Raw genomic sequence first — 13,817 nt, 5'->3', positions numbered from 1 at the left:
GGTCTCTATCGGGCTCTGTTATGTGCGCTGGTCACAGGTAGTCCGTTTTTTTCCGGACAGCAGTCTGCTGTCACTGCAGTCCGGAAAAAAGTGCCAGGGCACAAAGCAGAGCCCGATAGAGACCCGTTTCGAGACAGCAGGCACATCGGTGTATGCTGCTCACACTAATCACAAGTGGAAAGTTACGGTATAACGTCATGCCAGGTGAGCGTTGTAGGGAGAAGGGAAAGGAAAATCCTTTAAAGAGAGTCATTTTCTCTCTGGATTTCCCTTCTCTTTTTGAAACTCAGGTGCAGCAACATTGTTGTGATGTCATCAGTGCTTTAAGTGGAAGCTTTTGCAATATTATATACAAGCCATAGTTGCTGTTATTTATTTTATGCAACTAACAACCATTGACAAAGCCAATAGTCCTGGCTTGTAGGTATGATGGTACTTGTTGTATCATATACCTGGATACAATGACAGAAACAGCAAAATACAAGTCGGGCCGCACACTGCTAAACACAGATTTTTAATGTACTGTTTTTAAGCCACGTCCTCAATTACATTGGCCACGCCCCTTTGAGAGACCCCCCAGTTTTTTCATCCCACTTAAAGCCCTGACTTTATCCACATAAAATACAGTTCATCAGCATTTAAAAACTACTAACAGACCCATGATTGCTCTCCGGCAGGATCATTAATCACCAGCGTTATCTGGGCATTTTGTATTATTATTGTTGTCCTGCATCAGCCATGATAATGATAAAAACTGTTTAAATTAAGCACACACGAAGTATGTGTCCTGCTGGGGCTGTGCAGATTTTAAAAAGAAAAAAAATGTAGTAACGCATTCTCTTACCTACTCCAGGAGTCAAATTTTGTGTCACAGACTTATGTGATAAGCCAAGGCAGGGGTCAGGAAAGGTGAATAGAAATAAACAAATTTTACAGAGACCTTTCAATACTGGGCTGATAATCCGTAGCTAACATCTGCTTCAAAACATGGACCCTAAAGACTGCGGCTGTGCCACCGGGGGCTCTTGTTCATGTACTGGGTCGTGCAAGTGTGAGAACTGCAAATGTACATCCTCGAAAAAAAGCTGCTGTTCCTGTTGCCCTCCCGGATGCGATAAATGTGGCCAGGGGTGTGTGTGCAAAGGAGGATCGATGGTGAAATGCAGCTGTTGCACATAATTTGCAGATTGGCTTATTCAGTGCCCATGGAGTTGCTTAACACACAAAGAATTGCACTTTTTGATTTATTTTTCTTTCTTGTGCAAATGAGAAATCTTAAATGTACATATCATATATTTGTATATAAATGTTCTGCTAATAAAGTAACCTAAAATACGGAAATAAATAAATAAACAAACTTCTTTTCTCCTGCGCTACATAGAAAAAGAAATATCAATGCAGCTTGTCAGTAGGCAAAGGTTACCAAAGGTTACCGTTGTGAAAGAAAGGATTTGTCGACTTTCGCCATGCAGAGATAAAGGGGTGAAAAAATAAGCAAAGCCTCGTTAACATGTAAATGGTCTTGTAAAGACCTGTGAAGTACTCGGGGCGGCTGTGATAATCTGTAAAACTGTCCGTGCGTGCGCCCGGAGAAGCTGTCACACAAGAAGGGGGAGGGTTGTAGCACTTTGATCCCAAAGATGTTGCCCCCCTGTCTTCAAGCCCTCACTGTGAGAGCCAAGGATCCTGTTTGGGTGGGCCAGGCTCATGTTTGGGTGGGCCTGGCCCACCCGGCCCACCGGCTAGAACCGGGCCTGGCAGCCACGAGAAGCAAACAAAGTAATGAAAATACAGAGTATGATAGTGATTATGTGGCTAGTCTTGCAAGGTTTCAAAAGTACTTTAGGTATCACCAAAATGCACTGGAAAAGTCTTTCATGTATTTGATCCCTAACTAAAACATAATCAACAGGCTGCTGCAGTGAAAGGAACAACAAAATAGTGATCTCTGTATTAATATGCATCAATAAGATAGAATTTAAAAAGTGAACAGTCACCATATTTCTGAAATGTACACTATTGTGCATGCATTGCAATGAAAGAACTCTGTAGGCGGTGGATCTATACACTAAGCAGCCAACACCATGAGGTGAGCAAGAAATATTCTCCTAGGAGGGCCCAAAGGCCACTACTACTATGTGTATATTTTAAAGAATGGTTAATGACAGAACACAGTTGCTGTGTTGTGTCAAACCAAATAAACGATTGCACTCTCATCTCTATATAGGTCACAAGCCTCAAACACTGGCATACTCTAAAAGACTCCTGTGGGGAATCAAAGCAACAGAAACCAAGCGAACATGCAGCGTAACCCAGAGTGGCACAATATGGAGGCCCGTATAAATAAAAGAGGATGTGCACTTTTTCCTCCCAACACGCTGCAAGGCCAGCGTATTGTGAGGTATAAACAACCTAAATTCTGAACATGCTGCGCCTTGCGTTCATCACCACGCAAACGAGAACTCTTCTTCGAGTGGTATCTTAACCCCTTGCATGCTCATGACAAGCTCAGCTCGTCATGAGCTACAGTGCTCATGACGAGCTGAGCTCGTCATGGCCATTAGAACGCTCGCACGCTGGGATAATTCCCCTGCTGTGCTGAACATTCTATTGAAACGGGTGTGGCCGTGACGAGCTGAGCTCGTCATGAGCACCGGGGCACTGTGCGCGCCCTCCCCGCCCCCCAGCACAGCAGGAAAATTACCCCAGCAGCCAAGGGGTTAATAGACTCCAAGTTATTTAGGTTTCCAAAATCCCACACAAACACAGACGCAAAACAAAGTATTTACTGTTTGCAATATTTTTTTTTTAAACGGAAAAAGACAAAAAGTAAGTTTTTTTTGGAGTGACCCTGCCTGTCCATCACGACATCCTGACTAATATTGGTGCTATTTGACGAAGCAGGAGGAATTGGAACATTTCTTCAAAGAACTACAAATATGTACGTGTTGAAAGCTACAATGCTCACGAGTAGCGTTTTTAAATATGGCCATCTATATGTATTAGATACAAATAAGAGGAAAAATACTAGTAGTGACTGTATTTTTTTCAAAGTATGCAGAGCATGATAAACGTGCATTTTTTGCTAATTGTCAAGTACAAAAACAAACAAAACAGTAAAACCGAAAGCTCTACATGTAAACGAGAAAGCACTTCATGCAAGAAAACATTGCTGATCATTTGCGATCATATGCTATTATGTGAATAAAACATCATCTTAAAAAACACATAAAATCTCTATGATGAAATGAACTGGTCAGAAAATAAAAAGGAGAGAGAGCGTGCCAGACCAAAGGCTTCGCAGGCAGCTCGCACACAAGGCTAGAGCGGGCACCGCAGTACCTAACTGTACACAGCAAACACTTTGTATTATTCTGAAGAGTTGAAACAAAAAACGGACTAGACAACCTGAGCTAGGCAGAGGAAATTGATTCGCAAGTTAATAAAAAAGTTCATATAAAAGAGATGGAAGTGGAGGATATTAGATATTAGTGGACTCCCTTCCTATCTCAAATAAAAAATTCGTAAAATCTGGTCATTCGTTAAAAACTACTTGTCCCAGTTATATTGTGCTAATGCCAATGCTAATCTCATTCAGCAGCGTGGTACACTTCATTTTCCTATGGATCCCACAAATATAAAATGGCCGCATGGATGGGCCACGTTGAACATGAATACAATGGGAAGTGAAAATCCTACCTTTGCATCCAATTGCCATTATGCAATTGCTACTTAACCTAGAGATGCTCGTAGACCTCAAGTTTTAGACATGAAGTATTCCCACACTTTAGGTTTAGGAGTGTACGTGGCAATAATGCATGCATAACAGCACCCGGACACACGGGTACGGGCTAGCCAAGCCATTTGGATGCACGTCTTCCTGGCCTTATATAATCCTAGAATAAATAGTGTCCTGTGTGGACAACTCACTGGAGCTTGCACCCAAGTCGCTCACTGTTCAAATGGCACCAGCCTGTCTCCTAAGCAGATCGCGGAAGCAAGCATTTTATAAACGCAAGTACAATACACAACAATAGAAATATACCAATACACACTCTGGTAGCTTTATTTGCAATTGTGGCATCCTCAAACACCGCAGTTGTTCACTTCACATTACTAATCTTTCGTTAGAACGCACTTAGATTAAAACAGTCTCATGGCGCTAGGTGAGTGGAATACCAGTTCAAGCCTTCCACACTTCCAGTGAATGCAACAGCCCAAGCAGCTCTGCAAGAATGAAGTACACTAGCCTTCTACACTGGCAATAGCAATGATGTGCTTAACTCCATGGCTGCTAAGGCAATTCCTCTCCTGTGCTGGGAATTGCTATTTGGCATTATTTTATGACGAGCTGGGCTGGTCATCAGCGTGCGAGGAGGCTACGCCATGACGAGCCTAGCTCGTCATCAGCTTGGAAGGGGTTAATCTGCACATATCGGGATATGCATCCAAAGCTAAAGATCCATGAAACCACCGTCTAATGCCTGCTGATTCCAATCAGGGCCCAGACTCCTGCATTACCCTTCCAAAGACCATCTATTTTTGCCCAACACTACAAAAACTTCCCATTAGGCCATGCAAACTCCACACTGGTGGAGATTATTTTACACCAAGTCAAGTTTGTGCTACAAAGTCTTGGTGAAAGTTTACACAGCGAATTTGTTAACTCAATCAAAGACAGCGTGGACTTCAAGCATACCGAACAGCAAAGCTTGTGTAAACAGTTCAGAAAAACAAAGCATAAAGAAGCATAACTTGCGCCACAATTCACCCAGCCTATGGTATCAGACACAGCAATAATGTCAACAGTTAAATGTCTATGCAGCACCAAACTCACTACTACAGCTTTGTGGGTGAACATGCTTGCTGCAGGAATTCATAAATGACTTTGAAGCGACAGCTGCACATTCTTGTTGACTCCCACTTAATAAAACAATAATGACAGTACCCAGAGGACTCATTTCCTTCGCCCCCAAGAGAGAAGCCCACTCTAGCCAGAAGTCAGTCAGTGACTCATGCCTTCATCCCTGAAAGGCCTGTAACATCAAAACCATCAGTAGAAGTAACAGAATTGAACATCCACCTTTTCTGCGTGGTCACCCTGGATTGCTTGCCTTTTGATGGACCGTAAAATTTTGAGGACTAATTGCCGTATTCAACTTCCATTCAAGTCCCCAGAATGTGGAACAAAATGTATACCGGGGCCTGTAAGGTAAACAACACTAGTGGACTGCAGCATTCACCGACCTATCACTGCAGTTGCAGTACAAACATGGCTTCAGGTCTACCCGGTGAAGCCCATCAAAAGCAGTGTAAACCCTCAATTCAACCTGGCAAAATAAACTCTTTTGCCAGGTCAAAACCTCCCTATTAAAACCTTAATACATAACCCCTACATAAGCGTTTAAAAGGTGGGACATATCCAACATTACATTTCTACATGTCTTTACAGGGTCCTGCATCTCAAAGCTATTTTCACTGTGGCAGGCCTAGCGGTCTTACATAGAAAACCAGAGTATAGATTAAAATCCTAATGTTGTATCTTTAGAAAGGGACTAGCTAGAAAAATAATGAAACTGATATTTTTAATAGTAAAAGAAATATCCAATGGTGAAGTCTGATTTTTACTTAATATTAAGGAATGTAAATTTTATAAAGTTACCTATTCCTTGCCTGAGGCTCATGGATGCTAATTTGCATTTGCTCCGGGTGAAACAGTGATTACCATTTGAATGGGTGTGACATGCCTCCCAGGAGCAAACAATAGGCTGGCATGAATGGGTAGAGGACGCCTTTGGACCTCACAGAACATGCAGGATGGGGGCAGTGGGCATCCTTTTTGGCATAGTGTCAAATCATGCTTGGTTTATATAGAGTACTTGGGCGCACCTGAAAAGTAAACAGAATGATACACAAGAATTGTTGTATCTCCTGTATAGTTGCTGATGAACCCTGCTTTTATTCTACCAGACTTCAGTCTCAGGGTTAATGGGGGTACAGTGGGGGGGGCGGGGGGGGGGCGTGGCTTGATGCCGGCGTTGGTGGCTGCCTAAACAGGGAGCTCTGCAACTGCGCCCCCATATATCCTGCAAGACCGGAGCTTGGGACCCCCACCTCCTGCTCGGCGGTAGAGGAAGGGGCGACCGATAATAGCTGGGCCATACAGAGCACCCGCAAATCACCCACTAGTTTGGTGTACGTGTAGATTGGTCCGAGCACTATTGATCATGGGGAAACCGAATGGGGGGGGGGGGGGGGGGGGGGAGGGGGGGCACTCAGCTGTCCACAGAGGAAGAGTTCACGGACCGAGGAGAACTAACAGAGCCTGGGCCGGTGCAAGACCCCCACCTACAGCAACAGCTGGACAGAATCCTAACGGCCATAGCTGATTCACGCATGGCGCTCCAGCAGGACATATCACGGGTATCTACGGGACTGGGGCTGTTAAAAGCCGATCATGGTAAACTCCGGGATAGAGTTAAATTGGTGGAAAACACGCTCCAAACCGTTGAACCAGCACACAAAGACCCCAAAGCTACTGTAGCACACATGGTGGAGCGAGTCGACGCCCTGGAAGAGCAGAGGAAGCCGAAGGCTGTAATCGACGAAACATCCGCGTAGTGGGCCTACCGGAAAAAGATTGAGGGGTAGGACATGGTACAGTACCTTGAAGATTGGATAAAGACAGTGGTGGCACCGGAGGGCCTGTCAGCCTTCTACACTTTGGAGCGGGCCCACCAGGTGCCAGCTCGGCCGCCTCAACAAGGGCGGCCTCGGCGACCGGTGGTGGCCCGACTATTACATTTTCGGGACCGGGACTTAATCTTACAGAAAGCACGAGTAGATGGTCCCTTCCAGGTGGAGAACAGTAGAGTCAACATATTCACAGACTACACCTACAAAACCCAACGCCGACGAACTTCTTTTCTGGCCGTCAAAAGGGAATTGCGCAGCAAAGGACTCCAATATTCTCTCCTATTCCCGGCTAGGCTGAGGGTCATTGTGAATGACAAAACATGGTTCTTCGATACTCCGGATGATGCTTCTGCTTGGCTGGAACTGTATAAGGCGGGGAAGGATGACGGTGGGAGAAGCACGCTGATCGCCTCAGAGGGGCTGCCTTCGCAAAAATCGTGACGGATCCGCAACAGACGACTGGAACTGAGGAAGCCTTCATCGTCACAGACAGAAGCGGAGCGGCGAGATGTACTGGCGGTGGTGTCCACATTGTCGGGGACGCAGGAAGCTCCATCGCTGGAGGGCACAGGATCAGAAAAGGACAATAATCGATCTGACTCCTTACACTCTGAAGTTGGACGAGGTGTAAACGGACCTGGGGAGCTGGCTGGAATGCGGAATTGGAACTGAGATGGACTCCCAGGTGTGGCATATCTGGAGGGTTTAGCTCTATGGTGTTGAGATGGAGGGGGTGCCAGAGGGGGTCTACTTATAGTGGGCTCAGTTGCACAGGGAGATCTGAAAAAGAGGGGCGGCTACCCGTTGGTATACAGTCCCCCCTATAGATATAATGGTTTGGATGGGAACTCGATGGGAGTTGCTAGGTCCTGTTCTTGGGGGGGCTGGGAGGTGTGGGATGATTGGGGGGTGGGGGGGGGGGGGGAGTTGGGGAGGGGCAATCACCGTTGCAGACACGGAGGTATGACTCAAATTGTGCAGGGACACATGGGAGAATGGGTGATTCAGCTAATTTGAGATGTATAACTTGGAATTTGAGGGGACTTCATACCATGACAAGACGCCATAAGATTCACGCCTATCTAGTTCGCAGGGGAGTACACATTGCACTACTCCAAGAAACAAACTTAACGAAGGCTGAAGGTATAGCGCTACAGTGAAGATGGAGGCACCAAGTATATAGCACCACATACTCTGCTTATGCTAGAGGAGCGTGTTTATCTAGGTTCCTGATCGATACTGCGACCTTATGCCCCTATTCGGCTATAAATCCATTTATTCCCTATATTGGCATAACCGTTCAAGTGCGATTTTCAGAAAAGTCATCTCTGGCCTCACACGAACAGAGCCACATTCCAGCATAGTTCTCTGCCACTTCCTTTGCAACCAATTAGTGCAATGACAGAGCAGAAGTCACTATCTGATATTCCTAGATTAACACTCCGAGTTCTTCAACAAGATAAAAACTCAGCAAACCTGGAAATCCCCGCTTGCTGTGTTTTGATTAGTAATGGAACTCTAATGAGCAACTGATAACTATCACTTCCTAGTGACATCTTTAATTGACGTCTTATGTCCAGCAAACTTGCGTCAAACCCGGCACCTGTCAGGTATAAATATTACCAACGTTGCCTTAAGCAATGTGAGCGGAGAGCTGTCGTGCTGTTGTAAGCTGCCGTGCACCCTGTTGTGCATCCCATTGCTGCTGCAGGCAGTACGCTGCTGCTGTTGTCCCTTGGTGGTGAAGCTACTGATACCATTATCGCTGCTAAAGCACGAACGATGGTGCAGTACGCTTAGGAGCTGAACAGCCGTCCCTCTGCGAAGAAGCCCAGCAGATTCCAGCTGCCGCGGACGCTGTCCCCCCTCCTCCTCCCGACGCGCTGAAGAAGAGCCGCTGCCTTTCTCCTGCAGAGAAATCCAGCTCCAGCGTTTCCGGTCTGCCCTCGCGGGTGACTGGGATATTGAGTGCCCCCTGAAGGAAATACCAGACTTCCATCATTCTATTCAGAGGTATGGTGTTGACTAAACCCTTAGATGAGAATTCTTGAAGCAAACCTTGGCAAAACCAACTTAACTTAAAGCTACTTACTTACTCCCCTTCCACGTGTTAGGCTTAGGTCAGGCACACTGGGGTAGGCGTAGTTAGAAGCACCAGTTGAGTATTTTAGCCTAATGTATATATGACTGTATGTATGTTTTATTACTTTTAAACCATTGTATGGCTAAGAAACCATATCAATGCTTTTACAGTTCTATTTCGCAATCCTTATCTTACTGTACGTACTTTTTATAATAACAAGTCTTGCAATTGTGGCAATACATTTCTCTTGTACGAGAAGAAAGACTGTTCAATAAATGTTAACCCTTTATTGACAAACGCCCGTCTCTCTATTCTCTACATCTCGTGAAAGTAAACTGCACTAAACTGACTGAGTGAAATACATGTCTATTGTTTCACACGACCCTAGAGATTGACTCTTGATCTGAGGAGCAAAGTTGTCATGTTGCACGGTTGTTGGAAAGCTGAATCCCTTCTTGTCTGTGCCAGGGAAGCTGATCACTTCCCATGCAGAGAAGAAAGTTTCCAGTGACCTCTGAGCTAGTTGGTAACACACCCAATTAAGTTTAGCATAGTCAGTGGAGGCCTGGAATATCCGCAGTTCCACATCGATACTACTGTATGTTATTCCAATGCGCAGGGCCTAGTGGGAAACTAGGAACTACACTACATGGCGCCCAAACGTTTGGTAAGGCGATAAACTAATGCAAGACGGTAGAGTAACTCAGTCGTGCATATTTCACACAGACCCCTTTCTCCGGTAAATACTCCAATAGACGTCTGGAGTGGGTGAAAGGTTAAAATCCGCCCGAACTCAGTAGGAAGAGATTCCTATGTAAAGCTCTGGTTTATTCAACTTTGAAGGATACAGTGTTCCAAAATATTGTGCACCTAATCTTTGTCTCCTTGGAGACCTACTCTGCAAACCTTGCATTTATACAATGCCAGGAGAAAACGGAACCACTGGGGCCGCAGTAGATGCGACTCAGCAAGGTCCCGAACACACAGTACCGGGTGCAATAATCATCCCGGCACACTTAAGAAAATCTATAACTTTAAAACTTATAGAAAACGGACTGACACCACATGGTGGTACAGTAATTTTTCGTGATAGAGGCTCACGAGTATCGGCAGACAGAGGTATTCTATTCATGGATAAACTTTCCAGCGGCAAACGCTACAACAAAAGAGTTTCACTATTACAAAATAGAGGAACCTCCGGAAGAGTACGCTCCTTTCGAGGAGATTGAAATTCCACTTAAATTTCAAGAGCACCTGCTCTGGTTTAATGGCGCCCTAAAACACAATGATCACATTACCAGGCTCGGTCCACTAGGTAGACCAGGAGCAACGTGGCCGGTTCTAGCCAGCTACACACCACATCCGGACATTGCAAAAATGTCAAAGGAAGAGCTGTTAGTACAGCTAAAAACATTAATAAAAATACATAGGCAATTAGTCCAATATGTAATGCGGACTGCAACAGTCCAACCAGCTGTAAATGTACCACAGCTGACCCCTCATCAGGGGAACACTAATAAAATCACACCACAGAACATACAGTCATGTCTTGGTAAAACACCCGTAAAACGGGAACAAATTCCTTTCTGGTTAGCACAGAAAATCACTCAAATAGAGGCAGTATTTCCTGATACTACCCCTATAGAGAAACACAGAATCTTGACCATCTGCCTTCCTATGGGAATCGCACCACACGTGGAGGACTGCGACACTTGGGGTACAGTCTTTGCTTCCATTTACACAAAAACACACGGTGTTCCGTCTATGGCGGTAATACCAGAAGTGCTAAAACAGATTCAAAATGAATTCGGTCCAGAGCCCGCTTTAAATCTAGGTATGAAATTACTGAAAGACTTCAAGCAGGTCTCGGCTATATTATTAGCCAATATAAAAGGAGAAGCAGCATCTGTGGCGATCCGCCAGAAGTTGGAGGAAACAGTTATAGAAGATCCTGTTGAGCTTGCAAAAATCATAGAGAAATGCTATGAAGAATTAGGTAGAGACAGCTTGGGTGGGAAACCGGTAAAGCCCCAACTGCACGAAAATCCTGAAAAATTATTTATTAAAAATAATTTAAATACTCCTAAAAAAAGCTGGGATGGAAATAAACAATCCACTCCCAAGGAAAAAGTTTTCCAGTCCAGAGGAAGGTCTCCTCGACGGAGGGAAAGAACTCCGACTCGAGAACGCCAGTCATACCCAGCGGGAGCCCTCTGAGAAAAGATATAACCTTAGAAATAGGGATAATCTGAAAAAACCTGATAGATATCAAAGTATTGATATACGTCCCTCTCGATCTTTTCCACAGAAATCGGAAAGAAGAGGACGGTCAGACCCAGGAGAGCACACCAAGTCCAAAGACAAGGAACCTGCTCAAAATAAGAAATCTCAATTTCAGAAAAAGAAGGTAGCCAGTATTAGAGTAATCAACCATGCTGAGGATACTGAGGACACAGTTGAAAAACGGGGAGTGGGCATTGACAATGTTGGACAGTGCAGCAGAAATCAGTATAGCGCGCAAGATCTTGATGAGTCATCTGGAGACAGTGGACACGAATGAATACATTCAGGTTGAAACTGCCGACACCAGACTTAGCGAGCCCCATAAAATATACGAAATAACATTGCGTATAGAGGGTGATAAGACTAGGAAAATAAGAGGTCTATTTTGGGATAAGCTCTCAAAAGGCTATGATATTCTGTTAGCTGAAAAAGATTGGCCCCCGGAGTTTGTCAGGGAGTGCCCTCGTGGCGAAGAAGTGATTATGCCTGCCTTCTCGAATCACATTCCGATTCACAAAAAATATACATATGCAAGGAAATGGGCAGTAGCCCAGGCACCTGCATTATATAAAAATCATGTAGGATGGGATGAGGACTCTCCTCCTCACAAAATCCAATTAAAAAGTGAACCAACTGCCCAACGGCAGTATCCCATAAAGCAAGAAGCTAAAAAACAAGTCAGGGAGATCTTAGATCAACTTGAATACCAGGGGGTGATTGAAACATGCACCTCTCAAATGAACAATCCTTTGTTTCCTGTCTCAAAGCCAGACAATTCATATCGTCTAGTTTTGGACTACAGACATCTTAATACATGTTGTAAAACTTTTGCAGTACAAAACTCGCATAGTGCAGCCCTAATGAATAACATAGTTAGGAAAAAATATAAAACGACATTAGACATATCTAATGGTTTCTTTTGTCAAAACATTGCACCAGAAAGCAGATATTTGACCGCTTTCTCTGCATTTGGGTCGCAGAAAAAATTCTGTCGACTCCCACAGGGGTTCAAGAACAGCCCAGGACTATTCTCAGCTAGGGTAACAGAGTTACTACAAATATATGATGATGAGGCATTATCTTACGTAGATGATATCTATCTCACAGACGACGACTTGGATACTCACTTGAAAAGAGTGAACACCATTATACTTGGGTTCGCAGCAGAGGGTTACAAATTCAACTTTAAAAAGTCTCGAATTGCCCATCTGACGGTACTATTTTTAGGGTACGAATTATCAAGTGAAGGGAAAAGCCTAGCGGACAACTTCTTAGAGAAGTGCGCTGTACTCCAAGCTCCAAAAACGCTGAAGAATTTACAATCCATTCTAGGTTTTCTGAATTTCGGAAGAACTTACATTCTAAATTACGCAGAGAGGGTTAAATTAAACCTCTCTACGAACTAATTAAACCTGATTTTAAACAAATCAATTGGACTCAAAAACACACAGAAATTTTGAGATCACTGCAAACAGACATGTTAGCAAAAACAAAATTAGATACACGTGACAACACACGTGATCTTGTAATCCGAGTCATCCCAGGAAGATGCGGATTCACATACCTAACCTCTAATGAGGGAGAAAAGGTACCAATAGCTTACAAATCACATTTGTACACAAAGGCTGAAATAAAATTCAGTTCAACAGAGAAAATTCTAACTGCGGTTCAGACTGCTGTAGCGAAAGAAAGGCCCTTAGCACAAGGTAAACGAATAATAATCGTAACACCTATACCAGCTTTAGAAGCGGTAACTAAAGCAAGCATTCCTAATGCTAAAGCTTTGCATCCGAGATGGATCCAGTGGGTTAATTCTCTTGCTGCAACAGACGTAGTTTACGAATTTGATCCTAACTTAAAAACACAGGAATTTTTACAATATGAATATGAATGTCCTCTGCCAATTGAAATCCTGCCTCTCGAAGAATACGGAAGTATTATATATACGGACGGATCAGCACAACCCGCGGTTGGGGGTAAGCAAGCTTACAGTGCTGCGTGCGCGATTGTTAAAGGTCGCTGGCACAAAGGTAAATTTAGACCAATGGTCACCAAAACACAGTCTCTAGGAGATTGCTCGGCTGAACGAGCTGAATTAGTAGCATTTAAGATGGCGCTAGAAAACACCGATCGCGAATTCCCATCACTAATAGTGTGCGATTCTTTTTATTGCGTACAATCTTATAATGAATACTTGCAGAATTGGGTGGAAAATGGTTTCAAAGATGCAAAAGGTGGCACAATAAAGCATAAAATGCTTTGGGAACAGGTAGTTCTTTTGCAAAAAGAACTACAAAAGACTCACGTGATACACACTCTGAGTCATCAACGTGAAGGCGTTCACGTTGCAGGGAATTTATTGGCTAATACAGCCACAGCGGAAACAACTAAACCGGCTTCCATAGCCACAAAAAAGCGTACAGAAAAATACTTGGACGGGGAAACCATGCTGGCAGTAAAAACGACCATAAAAGGCGACTGTGCAGCGCTACCCGTAAACTATGCACTCAATTATGCATACATAATCGATGCAAACTCCGTTCCTTTTGCTCGAATCCCTGGAGTGGGGGACAGAGTAATTCCAAACAGGAGCAGGAGGGGCTTCCCCTTACTGGAAGCACACATGGGGTTGGGTCTGAGAAACCAAACGATTAAGGTTTCTCTGAAAGAATTACAATCAGAGTACTGGTAGCCAGGAATGAGCATAGATATTCAATGTTTTGCTCAAAATTGTGAAAACTGCAACAGAGATCGC

At 44.2% G+C, this 13,817-nt stretch overlaps 1 protein-coding gene and 1 pseudogene across 1 annotated transcript in view; one reads left to right on the top strand and one right to left on the bottom strand.

Moving 5' to 3' along the window:
• Positions 1-13,817, bottom strand: part of LOC147659524 (atypical kinase COQ8A, mitochondrial-like) — a gene marked incomplete at its 3' end in the record, with an annotated part of 394,993 nt that overhangs the window by 282,603 nt on the left and 98,573 nt on the right. The window lies entirely within an intron of this gene.
• On the top strand, positions 959-1,179 carry LOC147659525 (metallothionein pseudogene; annotated as a pseudogene).

This window comes from Lissotriton vulgaris, unplaced genomic scaffold (genome assembly GCF_964263255.1).
Source record: "Lissotriton vulgaris unplaced genomic scaffold, aLisVul1.2 SCAFFOLD_1160, whole genome shotgun sequence".
NCBI lineage: Eukaryota > Metazoa > Chordata > Amphibia > Caudata > Salamandridae > Lissotriton > Lissotriton vulgaris.
This window is presented reverse-complemented; position numbering and strand designations above follow the sequence as displayed.